Source organism: Rhea americana, unplaced genomic scaffold (assembly GCF_003343005.1).
Source record: "Rhea americana isolate MKP2758 unplaced genomic scaffold, rheAme1 scaffold_44, whole genome shotgun sequence".
Lineage (NCBI taxonomy): Eukaryota > Metazoa > Chordata > Aves > Rheiformes > Rheidae > Rhea > Rhea americana.
The window spans coordinates 3,936,093-3,954,234 of NW_028186579.1; positions in this window are offsets into that span (position 1 = coordinate 3,936,093).

Here is an 18,142-nt window from a genome sequence, read left to right on the forward strand (position 1 = left end):
GCACTTTTCTGCAAAATCCATATGCAAAAGATGTATGCCACATATATTTTTGGGAAATATCCCATTCATGATGTTTATTTTAATTTAGTGATTTATTTTTCCTGAGGAAAATAGGAGCTCTAGGACAGAGGTAGATTCTGGCAGCCATAAGGAATGATTACTTTCCAGGCTGGCTAATGATATAATCCACTCTGGTTGCAAGTCTTGCTTTCCTCTTTAGATGATGTCAACATTTCCATGCACTACATGTGTTGTATTCATAAGTGGCACTCAGAAATATGTGTTCTGTAATCTCCTCCTTATGCCTGACACTTTACACATGTGTTTATCTACAAGGAGTGGTGACATTAGCTTGCTAATTTTGCCAGAGTACTGTACCAGTGAGGGTGTGAGAGTATCAGAAGGATATTTAAACTGGCAAAGAGAGAATTATTGACATTAGCCATGAGTACTTTATAAGACTCTGTTTTGGAATGTCATTTGTTAGAAAAATCTTTGCTGCTGAAAGTCATCCATCATTCCTACACAGACAATCCTTACAGAAGCCTCTCTTTCCAAATCTCACTCATTACCRGTGGCCAAAAGTAGTCCGCTATCAACAGCTGCAAATTAGATAAAGAGATATTATTCCCTGAGAAGAAGTCGAGTGTGCAAATGGTATGATAAGATACGTTTTTCTTGGCTGCTGAATGGACTTCAGAGGTGAAAAAAATGTTCATTTGCCAGAACTCGACCCACATTCCACTGTGTGTCCTTGTAACTCTGGCTTTCTTTATTAACTAAACTGTATGCACAATATTCATATGGTGAAGATCCTTAGCATGAGCTCATACTGCCCATGTAAGTGTTTTTTAAAGAATCAAGCTCTTACCTCTCAAAATTACATTCATATGGCATTGTTCAATATGTACAGCTGACTACTATAGAAAGTAGCAACGACAGGGTACAATGCACTAATTTTATCCCACTTTGAAAATATAATCGGTACTTATAAAAATTGTAAATACTACAGAATCATGCTAGTAGGATTATTCTAAAATGGAAGTGCTAATACATCAAGCAGAATAGCTTTGCTAGTCCTAACTGACTCCTATTATCACCATTATCAGAGAAGATATACCTCTGGCAACAATAATGTGCAGGAGCACAAATGAATATATGCAAGAGAGCCAAGATTTTAGGAGGTATTTATTTTATCTGACAATGAACTTCATTCTTTTGAGTGCCACAGTTAGAGTAATAAGTGCAAGCTCTTAYGTCCAGTGGCCAGGTCTCATCTAGCTAATGAAATGGTAGCCCGATAAAATACACATAACTACCCATTTTGGCAGTGCACTGTTCCTCTCTGCATTAGGCAACAAAATACAGTCACTTTTGATGCATTATGTATTTATAATATTACCTATAAGTGCCTATTGTAAACAAGTTGTTAGATTAACAAGCACAGCATATGAAGTATTATTATAAAATAATCATTCAATCAATCACTCAATCAAAACTATCACAGGTTATTTCTTCATATGAAAGACAATTTCTGATTTACATTTTTTTCTTCAGGTTATGCTATAGAAAYTACTTTTGTATATCACTGTTCTGAATGTTAAATTGATTATTTCAAGAAACTTCAACAAGAACAGGGTGGTGATTTGGATACRTTTTGGGAGAGAAAAATCTACACAACAGGACTAGGTTTTGAATGAGTTCAGGAAGGCATAAACACAGTCACCAATGACAATCTTAATCATTTGTACCGTGTTCTTTATCATGAGCTTTAAAATAGGTGCAGTTCAGACTGCTGCTGCCAGCTACCCTGGCCTGACAGTCATGCACCTTCTAGGTCCTGAAGGTGTTGTGTCAGCACCATGTTGGAGCATCTGAAGCAGCAGCCTCACCTCAGGAGTCCCATCAAACATAACTGGACACAGCCAGCACTTCTTAGTCTCTGCAGGGTTCATCTCTTCTTCATCAACATGACACTTGTCAACTTCTGGACTACCAGAGCAGCACTTGTTAGAGCATGGCAGCCACAGAAGCAAAATGAAGGAAAAAAAAACATATACCATCAAACCTTGAGGGGGAAGATAACAAACAAAAGCAAGTGGGCACAGACCTCCTTTCTCTATGGGTAGTGTGGTGCTCACCAGGACAGCAAGCAGCCTCTCCCTGCCTGCTAAAGTTATACCCTACCTGAGCCCGGCACTATGAGACAGCAGCAATGGATCTTAATCTCTCTGTTTCTCTCTTCCTCGTGTACAAAAAGGCTAAATCTAGACATTACCCCTTCTATCAATACCTTCTTAAATGCAATTTAGCTGGTTTGCAGACTGTTTGGGTTGACAATGTCATTTAGTGAAGTGCAGACAGGGTTTATGAAATGGCTCTAGTCCTGACAAGATCCTCTGCATGGTCATGGAAATAGTAGTAGTAGTAGTAGTAGCAGTAGCAGCAGCAGCAGCAGTAGTAACAGAAAAATATAAGAATTCATTCATTAGAAAGGTGGGTAAGGTGAGAAAACAGAAATGATTTTATAGAGGACTGCTGATGACTTCAGTGCTTTTTCTATCCTGCTGTGCAAGTTAGATAGAGTGTCAAGATGAAAAATTCTTAATCCGTGTTGCTGAGTTCTAGACCTTTGGTTAGCAATAGAAAATGATATCTCAATAAGGTAATAGTTTGAACTGCACAACTCATTTAAAATAGTTGGTTACTTGCTCCAAAACACTGTCTGTTAGAAGATGCTGATTAAGTGGGTGAGTCCTGGAACACTGTTAGGGTGAGACATATTTGCCAGACAGCATCTGTTTTGATAGTTTCTACTCAGTATTTAACAGAACCTTGAGTCTTCCAGAACGCCTTGAGGTAAAATAAATTRCTGTCAGCAGCCTGTTCTCTTGCTGGTTTAATATATCTTAATAGTGATCTTTTGTCCTCAGCTGAAAGGTGGTTCCTAAATGTGTCTTCCAATGTTTTGTTCGCAAATTGACAATCAGTAACTTATAAAATATGTGTTTACATTTTTTTGGACAATAGAGAGCACTAGCAATAGAATTACTATGTGGAAACTAACTAGTTATATCATAAAGGCACAATTTGTCAAATAGGCAAATTATACTGTCTATACCCTCTGCAAAATCCTGATGAGTGGATTTATTTGAGTTGGTGGACATCTGGTTAATCCTAGCTGTCTTCACTTGGCTGCTGATGTAAATTCCTCACACTGTGAGGAAATTTCTTTTTAGCTGTTAGCTAAAACCGATGAGATTTGACTGAGCTCACCGTCCATGTGGAACGCAGCCAGGATGTTGTTTAGAGAGAACACGTGCTAGGTGCTTCCTGGTCACTTCTCAGCTATTGTCAGTTCCTGATGCTCTGGATACAYGCAAAAAAAAATCTGTGCTGTAACTAATAGGGTAGATTCATGCCTTTCTGGGTGAGGAAGACTCCCAAGTCTTTTCACTTTGCTCTGCAGTGCATGGCTTGCCTTAAAAAAGAGATATATGGTGCCTATTCTACTGCCACACCACTAATGCTAGAAATATCTGTTTGTCTACTTTGGGGCTGGAATGTGAAAGCAGAAGTGCTGCGTGATCGCAGCATCTTGAATACTTTGATTCATCGGTATTCCTTGAACTTTGTCTTTCAGGACTATGACCTGGATGTAGCACAAGAGGAGCACTGTTYTTCTGTGCGTTGATCTCCCATCTGTAGCCGAAGATCCATGGGAATACAATTAGATCTCTCAGTTGCTTTCATTACTGAGGGTCATGAGGTGTTGGTAAGTGGGGAKGCGTGGAATTGGCATTTCTTTCCCTTCAACAGCTAACAAAAGGTGATCTCGGATAATCACCTCTCTTTCCTGAGATATTTTACATGTGGGGATAGCAAAGATTCTGTGTTTGTTCAAAATGTACATGAGCCCACTAGAAAAAAAAAAAAAAAGTAAAGCAAAATGTTTTCTATGTGCTGGTCAGTCTTTATCATATGATTTTACCTCAGGTATCCGAAGAATGTGGCTGAGGATCTCTCACGGCCTGAAGAGTCTGGATTAGAGATGAGTCATTCTGATAATAAACCTGAGGTAACAACCATGAATCAGGRGAAGCAATTGGAAAGGCTGACTGCTGTTGTACCATTACACTCAACTCAGTGCATTTGCTTGTTTATCACCAGCATTTACAAGATGCAAGGACTCAATAAGGTTGAAAATGGAAATATTTTTCTGTCATTCAATAAAAAATCCCTAGTAAAACTGTTTGAAAATGTTCCTGATAGCTGGATTTGAACTCTAAAAGTTCATTGATGCAACTATTTACTAAATAATTGTACAGAGATCTCTTTGTAAAGTACGGAGTTTGACAATCTGATGGAATTAATCCAATCTATGACCTTGCTTAAGTATCACAAACACTTGCTGGATCTGTAYTCTACTTTTTATCTTGATTAATTTTAGAGAAACACTAGTATCTATGATGTACTCCGGGAAGACAGTACTTCCCTATATATATTCTGGTTATATGCGTCCTCAGGCACAAAATCTGCACACAAGTACTAAAATTCAAATAAGGATTTGTGATTTTTTGTTCAAATTCACTTATGAGCTTAAATAAGTTGTGTTCGTGCCATGTGTAATAGCTGTTTAAGCCATAAACGATTGAATGTTTAAAACCTATAAGGATTTGAAAACACTCAATATATTTTAATGTGTGCTCTGCCCTTAGCTGAATTGTATTACTCAGTTAGGAAAAGAGATGTCTTTTTATTTTATGGTGCCTTGGGAATATTGCTTTCCCAAAGATCTCAGTGCAGTTGTACCAAAGTTGGGGAGTGGAGGCAGGTAATTCAGTAACTTAAATTAAGAATTATTTGATCTGTTCTTTCAAGAAACACATTAGTCTCTGTTGCAAAAAAAAGGCTATATAGCCAATCTAGATAAATATTTAATCTTTAAGTTTCCTCTGAGCACTCTCTGCCAATAATTGACTGTCAGAGGTACTCAGCATATGCCAACATCACATCTCATATTTTCTAGAAGAAACAGCATGCATACACACAAAAAGTAATAAGAGCTACTTATGCATGAGGTAGTTCTTTTGCATAAAAGTACACAGACAAAACATAAAACTGACAGATTTAGAATTCTTGTAGAGTAAAACAATTCTATGCATAGCAGAATCTGTTAACATGAGCAATTATTTCTCGTTTCCTGGATTTACAAACATATGTATAAATAAAGTCTTTGTAAATATCCATTGTATTACCTTGGAATTATTGAACAGGTAGAAGGTTACAGCAGAAAGCAAAATCATCTTCTTGTCTGAATTACTGTCACCATGGAACAAATTGGAAAAAAAATTATTTTGTGTCAACCAGTCGCACCCCACTGCACACATGGATGTCTCCTAAAGCCATCAAGATAGTATCTGAGCATGTAATCATAGCTGGAACAGTAAGGAATCCTCTTTTCTGCAACAACCAAACAGCACATTGAGCCCACAAAGACACGACCAACATTGTCACTTTCAGCCAAAGTTAGAAACAAGATTTCTGCCTTATGGCCTTTGAGATATCATTTTTGAAAAAAATGTGCAAGCAGGAAATTTTGGAGACAGCCTTAGCATACTAAATAACATGGGTAACTGAGATTAAAACTGCAAGCTTTGCAAGTCACTGGAAATTCCAAAACAGAAACAAAGCGAGCATAATTTGGATTTAAGTATTTCTAGGTTTGTTCAACTGTGTATCTTCTGTTTTTCCAAATCTTAACTGTTTTAAACTACTTCCTACATTGAGGATTACAGATTTAACCATACTTAATGTATTTATCATGCAAAAAAGGTTTGATTGTTTCAGCCAAGTTACCTGCCTATGTATATATTTTATCTCTAATTCACTGTGCTGCTCCCCTAACATAACAGTGGTGTACCTTGTGCTTCTAATATTAAGGCTGTGCTTCCAGGAAAGCAAAGCAGCTTTCTTTCTAAATGACTTATTTTGCAAGATACTGAATGCATCAAGTGCCATAAAATCTGCAAAGAGTAAAAGATGCTCAGAGCCACACAGAAAATGCACTGTTTTCCCAAGATCCTTGGTTCAAGGCTGAGTGAAATCAAAGGAAAAATACTCCCCATGACTTCAGTAGATTTTAAATCAGACCAGTGCTCTTTGGGGCCAATCCAATGAGGTACAGTGCTATTTGCTAGCAACCAAAAGTAAAAGTCATTACTGTAGCTACACTTTCTCAGGTGGAGAAAGGAACCAAATAATGATTCTCTGTCCTAGGGAATAGCACTTTGTTTCTTTTTGGAACTTTCTGTGACATGCAAAGCTTGCAATTTTGTATCTCAGTTACCCATCAGGAATATACCAGGAAAATGATCTCTGACAACAATATACAAGATACTCATCTTCCATAACTTTCAATGCTCAGAGTTAAACATCTTAAAAAGTAGTCTAGATTGTCTAGAAACTCCCCTTCATATTGCCTTCTCACTTGCACTAGGTGCTGATTCTGAGGCATAACAAGTGTCTGTGCTCTCCAAACTAGGTCTGGGGAGCTGTTTGAGAAAGAGGTTTTTTTCCCCCGAAATTTATGTAGGTCAAATGGATTCTACTTGTCATCACCGTGAAGAGGAGCTGGTGTCCTCGAATCCTGGCAGGGTATTTGTTCACATGCAGCTTGTTAACATTAATAGCAAAAAACTCTGCAGAAAAATGCTATAATGTGAAATGACAAGAATGTTTTGCCCAAGGAATATTTATTTATTTACACTTCCATCAGTAAGCTTCCTGTTACCCTAAAACACCAAAGCTGTACATTTCAGGTTTTGAATTTTCTTYTTTTCTCTTATTTTTTATTGAAGAAAATTGTCATTTTCAGTCAACTGAGTTTTGTTAATAAAAAAAGCAAATATACATCTAGGAGATATAAATATGCCTCAGGTTCTACTATATTTACTTGCTCATGGGTCTAACTTTACTTTAAAGTGCTGAGATAATTCCTTCAGCTGTTAAAGGAAAGCTGAATGCATTTTACGTTGCAAGATGTCTATGGGTACCTACTTCTGACCATGGAACAAACGCATTTATTTTCTAAATGATCATTTTCCAGAAAGCACATTAAAGTGCAATTTATCCAGTTTACAAAAACACTATATCAGTTTTGTGTTTAGCATTATGTTCATGGGTGGATGACTCATCTGCAGCAGAATACAATATTTACAGTACAGGCAATGGATTTTCTACACTGCCTGGCTACCAGTAACTAAGGATGAAGATGARCTGTTAGTGATTCTAATGGATCCTAGCCTATTAGTACAGTGCAGCTTTATTTCAAAATAAACTGGTTGGAAGTGCAGGAAAAGAGCATCACTGTTCATTTGAGTGACCCCTTGTAGCTCAGGATCTAAGTCTTACCTACTCTGGGCGTTTATGAACCTGAATGAATTATTTGTCACTTCTGTTTAAATCTAATTCTTACTAAATTGATTCAGGGCCAGCTCCTCAAAACAAGATGTCTAGGAATATGCCTATCTAGTCAAAGGAAAAGGAGGAATGTGGCTGCACCGGCTCAGGGGCAAGACAAGACTTGGACAGTGGTTCTGACTTCTGATATATAGGATGTATTTCTGGTAATGAAACTACCCACAAACAACAACAGTTGTCTTCAGTTGTCCACTGTGGTCTATCAGCGATGTTGGATTTATTTTGCCATTAACATAGCCGGAAACGAGTGAAGCTTAACCCTTACACCAAGACATGCACTARATTCAGATCAACCTTGATGCGCCTAACGAAGCGACGTGTAGAGAAGAATTATTCTCTGATGGCTCTGCTTACAGAGTAGCGTCTCAGCAACTGCCGAGACTGCTGCACGGCAGCAATGGAACATGACGAATCCAAGCACCAGCACGATAGGCAGCGCTCCAGTCTTGTTCAGGGAATAGTTGCACAAGAGTTTTCCTCCCCCGTTTGTAGTGGAATACTGTTTGGATGCAGCTGGTCTATATCTGACTCGTTAGTAATCGTTATCCTGACTTTCATGGCTATAGATGTTTTTAACCCCACACTAGAGAAACCTTAGTTGTACGGACTGATTTTTTGCTGATTTGGGGGACCAATTCCAGTAAATATCAGTAAACGGTGTGTTGTAGATCAAAGAAAAGAAGCCAAAATTTTATGCAGCTTCCCTAGCAGTGCCCCTCCTCAGCTTTCCTGGAAACTTATTCCCCAGGTATCATTCCAGCATGCATACTGGAAGCAGCCCTTGTATAGAAAGAAGGCTACACAGAAGTCTGATGAATCATGTATTTTCGAGAGGCATTGTACCTCCATTGCGACTCCACTTTCTTTTTAAACCGTGTTTTGCTTTTATGATACAATCATTAATTCTTTAATATCACATTGTATTTTTCACCACAGCTATAAGGAATTGGACCAAACTAGTTGGGCAACATTGTGTAACCTTATACAGCGCAGCAAAACTGAAGGTCATATGATGAGGAGCTTACAGAAGTAACTCCCTCAGCGGTAGAGAGTCAGTAGTAATTTAATTAGCTGCTTACAGCAGTCATAGCATGAAACGCCAGCTGTGTAAGTGCAGCCTCTACAATTTTCAGAAGTGTAGCACCAGAATACACCCAAATATATTGTTCAGAATTGTAGAGTCTGAGGGCTTTTATTTGGCTTTAGTTACATGAATAATAAACTGCAAAGAGGATGGCCTACTGACCACATACATTTGTTAAACTACACGTGTTTGTGATGTTAAACTAAAAAGAAAGAGAGATGTGCATTATTGTTGTTATGGAAGTGTTATGGAAATTACAAGACAACTTTGGACTTTCAACACATAGATGGAAGCATTTTTCAAGGTTTTTGTACATAGGAATTTCCCCTGTGTTGAAGAGGTGGGAAGGTGATCTTCACTGTAAAAAYAGAGCCAGGGCAGTAACAGTACTGTTAGCAGGAGAAGGGATGGAGGCATAGAGGGGATGTACACTGTGCCGGTGCCTCCCAGGAATTCCTCTGCAGCCCCAGGTTCATTCTCCTCCTTGTTTCTTAACAGTATGATCTTAAGAGCCAAAGAGGATTGTGTGTGAGGGGGATGTGCTGCTATTGTGGGATATAGCAATCACAAATCTCTTCAAGGAGAGAGGGAGGTTTCTTGTTTGTTTGTTTTTTTTCTCCAAAAATACTAGATTGGTTTCCACTAGGAAAATTACCTATTGAAAATAACATACAGTCCCATGACTATGTGTTCTCACCCAGACCTAAAATGGCCTTGTGACAAACATACAACTTACGCAGTTTGCTCTTCTGCTTYGGATACTTCTCAGTGTTAAAAATAATATTGCCCTTCACAGCCCTGCACATACACCGCTGCCTACTGGGGAGCTGGAACTGTCACCACTGCCCATGAGTGATTCATGAGTGTGCCGCTCGTTTTTGGAACTAATTAATTATGTCATGGCAAGGAGATTTACTCTTCCTCCCCTTCCAGCCCCCACCATCCCCAATCCTTGCTAATCTTGCTTTCTGGATAACGGGGGAAAATGAGGAAGGTGTTTAGCAGTCTCAGTTGTCTCTGTGATTCAAATCACAGAATGAAGCCAGACAGCAAAACAAGTGCACATCAGGCAAAGACTGCCTGCTCCGCTTGTGCCTTCTCTTGTGCAAGAATCAGTTTCAAATATTAGGTTGCTTTTTTTTTCCTGTTGCAATTAACTAAGAAAAATATTTCAAAGCCGTATAATTAAAGGCCAGCGTTTTATTAGGGTTTAAAATAGTCTTTATGAAATCTACTCCTGCCACTGGTAATTACAATGTACATCTTAATATACCTCTGCTAGGCCTGAGCTGGAGATAACAGTCCTGTGTGTATTGCATTTGGCTTGTGCATAGAAGGTAAAATCCTTTATCTTATCTCAATCTCCACACAACAACCAGCCTCTCTTCCAATTCAGCCCTAATCTTCTTAGTAAATAATACTGATATTTTTCACCATAACAAAAATGGAGCTGCCAGATTCAGTCTGATAACACCTCTCATTTACACACCATTCTCTGTCAAAATCTGCCTGATTTTTCTTAATCTCTTTAACTCATCAAAAAATACTTTTTTACATTCAGCCATGGTAAGTTCCTTGCTACCAAATAATATTATTATAAATAAATCTGTTGGCTACAGCTGTCTCTTTGGATAGGTATTGGAACCTCTCTCTTTCCTGGCTTGTTTCCTTGAATGATGACAAATTATTGTTGTCCAATTTAATTTTGCTGTAAAGTTTGGTATTCTAACAAAGTGACCTAAAAAGACTATTTAACTGAGAGCATGCCCAAAAGGCATCCTATTTTTTTTCCATGGGATGTCATCCTAGTTCAGTTCTCTTGAGAACACTGTCTTTGCACTCCTATCCTTTCCTTTGCAGAGGCTTATCTTTAAAACAAGGGAAACGATAACCCAAGTCCTTGGATTTTTACAGCCTATTAATTATCTCTGTATGATTTCTTAAATTGCAAAAAAAAAAATGCTGCAGAGAGAATAGCAGGGAAAAAAATGGATAGCAGGATTTCTGCTTGCAGTGACTGAATGGAAGTAACATACTTAAATGCGACYAGTTTGTTTCAGTTGCAGCCTTCCCTCTGAGTGGCGTGGACATTTGGGCTACCTGTCCTGAAATGGCAAGCAGTCCATGTAAGCCAACACCGGACTCGGTAATTTAACACCAAATCCGCTTTCGTCTGCTGCCATGCAGCAGACAGAGAGATATATCACACCAGCAATTTCTATACCAAACTTCCCATATCAAAGAAAGCAATCTGAAAATCTATGGCAGAACATGGCCCAGAACCATCAGGTGTTACAGCTGGAAAGAATACGTATTTGTCTCCTGGAGAACCTGCAGATCTGAAATGCTCATTCTATCCCAGCCAGAATTCTGTGAGATAGTCTAAAAATATGACAAAGGAGTTTTGTTCTATTAACTTTGTGCATGGTTTCTTGGTGTCATTTTTACACCACTCTTTCTTTCTTTCTTATTAAAGTTTGTAGAACTTTTTTCAGAAGTAAAGTTACATATGTTCTTTACAAAATAATAGGATCGTATTTTGAGACTTGAAACTTTCTCACGTGCTTTCAAAGCGCTGAATCTACCTCTTTTAAGCAATATTATGAAAAAGGGTGAATGATATTGTCTATGTAATCTCTCTTCCTTTATGCCACACTATGAGAGCAAAAAGCTTTTAATATCGGTGAGTATCAAATAGACAACCCAGAAGGCCAGCGGGGAATGAGCATGTGATGTGGGGCATTGGTCTTGGCCAGTCTATAACCACTGGCAGGGCTGTGAAACAGCTCCAAGACTGCTGTATGCTGGCRTTGTATTTAGCCCATACATTAGGATTTTTCCTGCATCTGATGCTATGGTGATCTTTATCTACTCTGCACAATAAGTAGAGAGCGTAAGTGAGAAATGCAGCAAATACGTTGGGAACCAAAAGCAGGAGAGGATAGTTGATGCTACTACTACTGCTGCTGCAGTGGCTGTTATTACTACTATTATTCCTGTTGCTCCTCCCTCACAATGTTGTGCTGGAGATCCAGGGTCCCTTGTCAGGAGGCACTATTCAGAACTGGGAGAAACAGAGGGCCCTGCCTGGTGGGGATTTGGGGCATTTTGACTCAAGTCAAAATGTTGTATACACCAATGGGACGGGTTCTCTGAACCGTGTACACAGATCCCTCCAGCCAGCATCAGCCAGTRTTAACACATGTGTGCTGAGTACAACTGAAAGTAAAGGCTTATTTTCTACTGGCAGACTCAGTATTTATATGCATCTCTAACAGCACTTTTGTTGTTAGCACACACTTTCCTTGTTTCGATTTTCCTAATGATTTTGTTTAGCCCTTCTCTGCACCTGGTCCATTTTTAATCCATCTTGCCTGAGACAGTGTCACAGGACAGTATCAGTGCTCATGGTGGAGTCTCACCAGAGACTTTTGTAATGGAGCTTGTCCTCGTCTGTTCACTTAAAAACCCACCTTCTCATGCAAGCCAGGCTCTCCTGTACCCTTTTTCACCGCACTGTCTCACCAGTCATTTCTGTGCTGTTACTRACTAGCAGTCTAGGGTGCTTCTCCAGCTCAGTCTTTTCTAACTGATTCCTGATTTTTGTYATTAGTTTCCAGATGCATTAGCTTCATTCGGGGATAAGTGACTAACTTCATCATCTTGAAAATACTGCTTTTTGTCTCGTTTATATGACACCCGTTCTTATTGTCATCCAGCCTTTTTCTGTGCGATATTCCCTCTCTCCTGTGCATTGATGGTGCCTACCTGTGCCKTATCATCACATTCTTAATATTTGTGTCATGGTCATAAATGAAATAGTAAGAAGATCATACCCAAAACTGATCCATAAAGAATTCCTATGCTAACTGGTAACCCTCCTGCTACTTTTCCTTTCAACACTATCTTTTGCTGTCTCTCCTTGAGACAGTCTTTTACCTATCTTTCAATTCCTCTACTAATCCCTATCTTTTCCAGCTTAACAAATAATTTCCCATGTGGCATCATACCATATGCTTTACTGAAGTCTAGATAGATGAGATCGAATCCATTTCCTTTGTCTAGAAAATCAACYATCTTATCAAAGAAAGCTKTTACGTTAGTCAGCCTAGTTTYCCCTCCTTGTAGTATATTTCCTATYGCGTTATATCTATTATTTCCTTTACCTATATGTCTTTAGTTATCTGTTTCCTCAAYACCTATACAACAAGCTGTACATACTTTAGGTCAACGAACCACTATTTGCCCAAATCCTCTTTAGTCCTCATTAAATAYATTTGCTGTTCTCCAGTCGTATGGCACTGTCTTTGCCTAAGTAGATTTAAAAGTATATGTTCCTGGGCCTTTCACATCCTTTCAAAATTTTGCAAAGGCAGCAGTTCAATTCCTTACAATTACACCCTTTTGGCTCCTTCCATTTGAAGTAAATGGTTATTGCAGTTTTCTTTCCCTTGCTCCTGTTACTTGTGTGGCCTTTGCCCCGGGATCAACACTTTCATCATACCACAGACTTGGGTCACGGTAGTTTTTCTGGATTCTGGGAACTGTCACTTTACCTTCCAATGTTCCTTAATTGCTAAAACAAGGATTTGCTTGCTGCTCAGTCCTTTTTTTCCACTTCATAAAGGTTTTTCCACTTCATAAAGGTTTTCTTGTTATTTCTAATAAGAGTTATTACAAGGGTTTATTTTTTCATCTAGGCCTGCAACACTTTTCTACAGTTTCCTTCTCCACTTTGGCTTGAGAGACAATTTTTTTTATAGTTTTTAGCCTCTTTGACTTCAAGAAATTCTAGGTCTAATTCTCATTCAAGATTCTGAGTTCATTCTGCATGACATTATTAATAATTTACATTAATATGTTAAAATTTGTTCTCTAGTAACAAGTAAAAATATTAGTTGCAACCTTTTTTAAAGGTGTTTAATTTAATGGAAACTCCTTTACTCATAACCCAGCTTTGTCTTTTATAATCAGTTTTGCCATGATGTTCTTATTGCTTACTATTGCCCTGCCCAGAGTACCACAAATCCTTGCTGAATCAGTAACTATTTTATGAAGAAAGCAGTTAGTTAACACGTGTATGTATAAATGCTGGAGCCCTGTATTGATGAAGAGAGTTTTTTTTTTTTTTTTTTGCTTTGTATGTGATCTCAAGTGGATCTAGATAACTTCAGTCAAGAAATATGAGAACAGTGGGGATCTGACTGTGAAGGAAAGCGAGCCTAGGTTTGAGATGAGATGTTTCCCTAACAACATTGAAGGAAGATTGAGTTATGGAGAACATTTTCAAGTTGATACTTATTTCATGTAATTGTTTAATATTTTATCCCCCCAAAAAGTAAGAAAGTCATTTACTGGTATAGTTGTTTCAAACATCCACTTCGGTGGGCGTTCTTGTTTACAAAAGACAAAAAAGAATATGGTATGAACTAGAAGACAGAAAATCCGGATTAACCCTGAGGTCTCAAATCACCTTACTTCTTTTTCTGACTAGGAAATTCCATATACACTATCCTGGTACAAATGTTTGTACAAATATATGTTCTCTTCTTACTCAGTGTTCACCTAATTTCTTTCAATTCAAATATTTGTGGAAGGCTAACAAAAAAGGAGGATAGATACCATTCATCATACAAGCTCATAGTTCTTCTTTTGCTTTTCTTTTTTCCTTTTTTTTTCAGCTGTGCTATTTACCCAATTTTATTGATCTCCTACCTCTCAAGTAAGCAGATACCAAAAACTGTGAATTCCTTCCCCATTAGATAGTGAATGAAGTTTTACTGGTATCATCAATGAGATACATTGCAAAAAAACGAAGTGATTGCAAAACAGTGCACTTTACACTTTTAATTTTTCAATATTGCCAAAATTGACATCGTTTGACATATATAGTTGTTCAGTTAAGCCTGTGGAAGTATTCTCCCCGTATGGCTAAACAAACTAGTAGGCTGATTTATAGAATAGTTTTGACAATTTATAGTTATTGTTTATCTTTTTTTAAAAAATAAAATAGATATGCCATGTTGGCAGAAATCTTAGTGCTGAAAAGTTCATTTCCTGACCAATATTTTAAGGCAAAATGCTGATTATGCTGGCCCAATATTTTTACAGTGACTTTGCCTTATATGTGAGTATATAGCTTTTGTATACACTTTCTGAACTTTAAAGTTTCTACAGCCTTCACACTGAGCAGAACACATTCAAGTTCAAGTGGGATATAGAATTGTTATTTAAATCTTAAGTCAAATTAGACCCTAGAGACAAGATTGTACAGTGTTATTGTCTCAGTCCCCATGAAGTTAAGTGTTCTCACATCAAATATGTGTTTCAGCTTACCACCTGCTGCACAAGTATTCATCTTGTTGTTAAAAGATATCAGATGAAGTGGCATTTTATTTATTTTTATGTGTATCGGTTATTTTTAGTGGTAATGCTAGTGTGACACTACTGCCTTTTCCGAGAATTATTGGAAGCTGATACCTAAAATTTTCAGTCATGTCAATGACAAAACCTTCCTGACTTTTCTTAAAGATTAGGAATACACTTTTCATAGTATCCTGCTTTTGAAAAAGACTTGTTTAGCTATGATGCACTGCTCTCGGGAGAAGCAGGTTTCCTTAAGGCAAGTTTCGGTGGTGGACCACAAAGAACAAATGTTAATGAAACTGCTAGAAGCTTAGTGGTCAGACTCAAATGTTGGTGTGCAGGGAGCTCGGGCCTGGGTGGTGGGAAAGCATCTCCTTTGCATGGGTGCTTGGCCCAAGGGAGCTCGGAGAGCTGGAGAGAGTGACGGTACTTTACCATCACGGATTGGCTAAAAGAATTTTTAAAGAACTGTGTCTTTTAGAAGTCATGGTTCCTCTGAAACCAAATTGCACAGCAAACACTCAACTTGATTTCACCTGATTTTTCTTTTGAAAGAAAACCAAGGAGAAGATGTCAAAATAATCCATTTCAACATTATTGGGGTTTCATTTTTCACTTGAAATGATTTTTCACTTTTGTATTACAGTTTTCCTAATACAATGGATTATATATTATAGTACAAAATAAAACATTAACATCAAAATGGAATATTATGAATGACCTTGAGTGTTTTTAGAATAGTTCTTTGCGAGAAATTTTGAAATATCTATGTTTTATTCCTAGCACTGAATGAAGCTCTTGTCACCAAAGCCCCTTCTGTATAGTCTCAAAGTAAGTCTACAGCTGATTTAGGAAGCAAAGACTGAATTTGCCTACTCATCTAGTTGGTTTGCGTTTCTGAAAACTAGTTACACCATATTCTGTGAACTCTGGGAGGACTTGATCCTCTAACATCACCAGAAGCCTTTTCCCTGGCTGAGATCGGGCTAGAGATGCAGAAGTTGTGTACCCTTAATCAATACTGGTACTGCCAGTATTTCACCCTTCCTTTAGAGGGGTGATACCTGAGTGGCTCTGGAAGATGAATCTTAGCAGGCATTACTGGAGGGTGAGGTTAGATGGTGGTCCTTCCGATCTTAATATTTATTGCAGATAAAATCCAGACTTCCTAGTTTCTGAGCTATTAAGGCAGTGGACTGTTTTGACTGAAGAACTTCTTTTTCTTTATTTTTTGCTGTGATTTATTAAGGATGTATTTTGCATTAATACTTTATTGTACACCTGTATAAATCATGCTGTTGGGTAGCCAATGTTTTTAAAACAGCATAGCTGTCAATTGCTTGGGTAATGACACATTTTGTGGTCCTGTCAGATGACATATAACTTGTTAAATTACATTGAAAAAATATTGGCGAGAATTACACTGTAATTAAATGACAATAATAATGAGACCAATATTAGATGCTGCCATCAATTATGTAAGACTGAATATTTATTACATATTTTTCCAAAAAGCTTTGCTTTGCATATGGTTGAAAAGACATTTCATTCAAAAYCCTGCTGGTCTTTTAGCATTCAGAAAAAAATATTAACCTCTGAATTCCTTTTTCAGATATCTATTGCATGCCCAGAGGAGAACTTTGGTGTGCAAGAAGTTTGATAAAACTCTGTCAGGCTCTTTTTAAGATTTTTTATTAATCACTTAAATTCTGTGCATTTTTGTTTGCTCTTTACAACACAGGTCATTAACAAGTTACTTTAAAAATGCAGGAAAGATCGATTGATAAAATTGCATTCACTACCATGTAAATATTTTTGTTGACTATCGAATATGATTGAAAATTCCTCTCCTAAGCCTTATCTCTTGGTGAGGGTACATCTCTTTAACGTGATTCAATTAAAACGGTTTTSAAGCAGCAGCAGTACTTTGGAAACCCCTGCATAGTCTCACACCTGAAATATCAACACCTCATTACGTCAGCCCTGCAGCACTTGTGTTCTGTTGCATTTTCAGCCAAGGAAGAAGCCTGATTCTGCTTTAAGCTGCATCAGCCAGTGGCATGCAATGTCGGTGGCATGCACTCCCAGACACAAAGGCAAAATTGGACCCGGGCTGCATGGAGTATGWGCTGCACATGTTGCCAGGAAGCCATTCTTCACAAACCTGTTTGAGTCCTTTGAGGAGCCATTGAACATGTGCACAGAGGACATCAGCTGATAAATCTTTTGGATTTGCYATTTTCAACAAAGTCCCATCAACAAAGATGTATGAGATAAATTTTATCCTCCTGTGGTTAAAGGGTAGAAAACAAAGTGTGGGAATGACTAGTAAATTCTCTAAATAATATTTCTAGTGAAGTCTCACAGGGACTTCCCTGTTCTATAACTTTAGCCATCAGTATGCGTGTAAATGATTTAGAAAGGTGGTGGACAGTGGAATGGAAAAGCACACTGTTGGTGAGTTTTTCAGGACTGTAAAAACAGAAGCTCTCTGTGAGAAGATGCAGAAAGAGATCACGATATTGTCTGACTGAGCAACAAAATGGTAAGTGAAACTTGGTCTTGATAAATACAAAGTGATGTGTACAGACTGCAAAAGCAGTTCTGGCTTCACATATAAAATGATGATCATTTACGCTCAGTAAATCCGTGTGGTATGAGCATCCTGAACATGCATGGTTTTGATCCCCACCCCAGCTCACCCATCCCATGTCTCACGGAAGAACAAGTAGAACAAGAAGTAATGCAGAAAAGCTTGGCAAAGGTGATTTAAGGCCTCTGTGYTGGAGCAACTAGGAACAGATAGTGATTTCTCATCCTGGAAGGACATATCCAAGGTAAATGTGATGAAACTCTTTAAAATCACAAACGGTATGGAGCCGGTGAGGAGGAAATCAGTGCAACAGCTAAGGGCAGTGCATGAAATAACCAAAATTAGGGGTACAAAGCAAGCAAAGGAGACTCCTTTCTCCTCATAGTTCATAAACTTCAGTTACTGTTTGCCACAGGATACTGTAAATGTTTACCTAGATTCAAAGCCATTCGGACAAGTTCATAGACAAACGGTTCATGAAAAGCTATTAAAGCACAAAAGTCTCACCGCTGGCTGAGAAGTCACTGAGCTGCAAGTTGCTGGAAGCTGGGAGAGCTCACCAGGAAAGCTATGCCGTAGGCTTGCTCTGTTCTTGGAGGACTCTACCTCTAGCCACT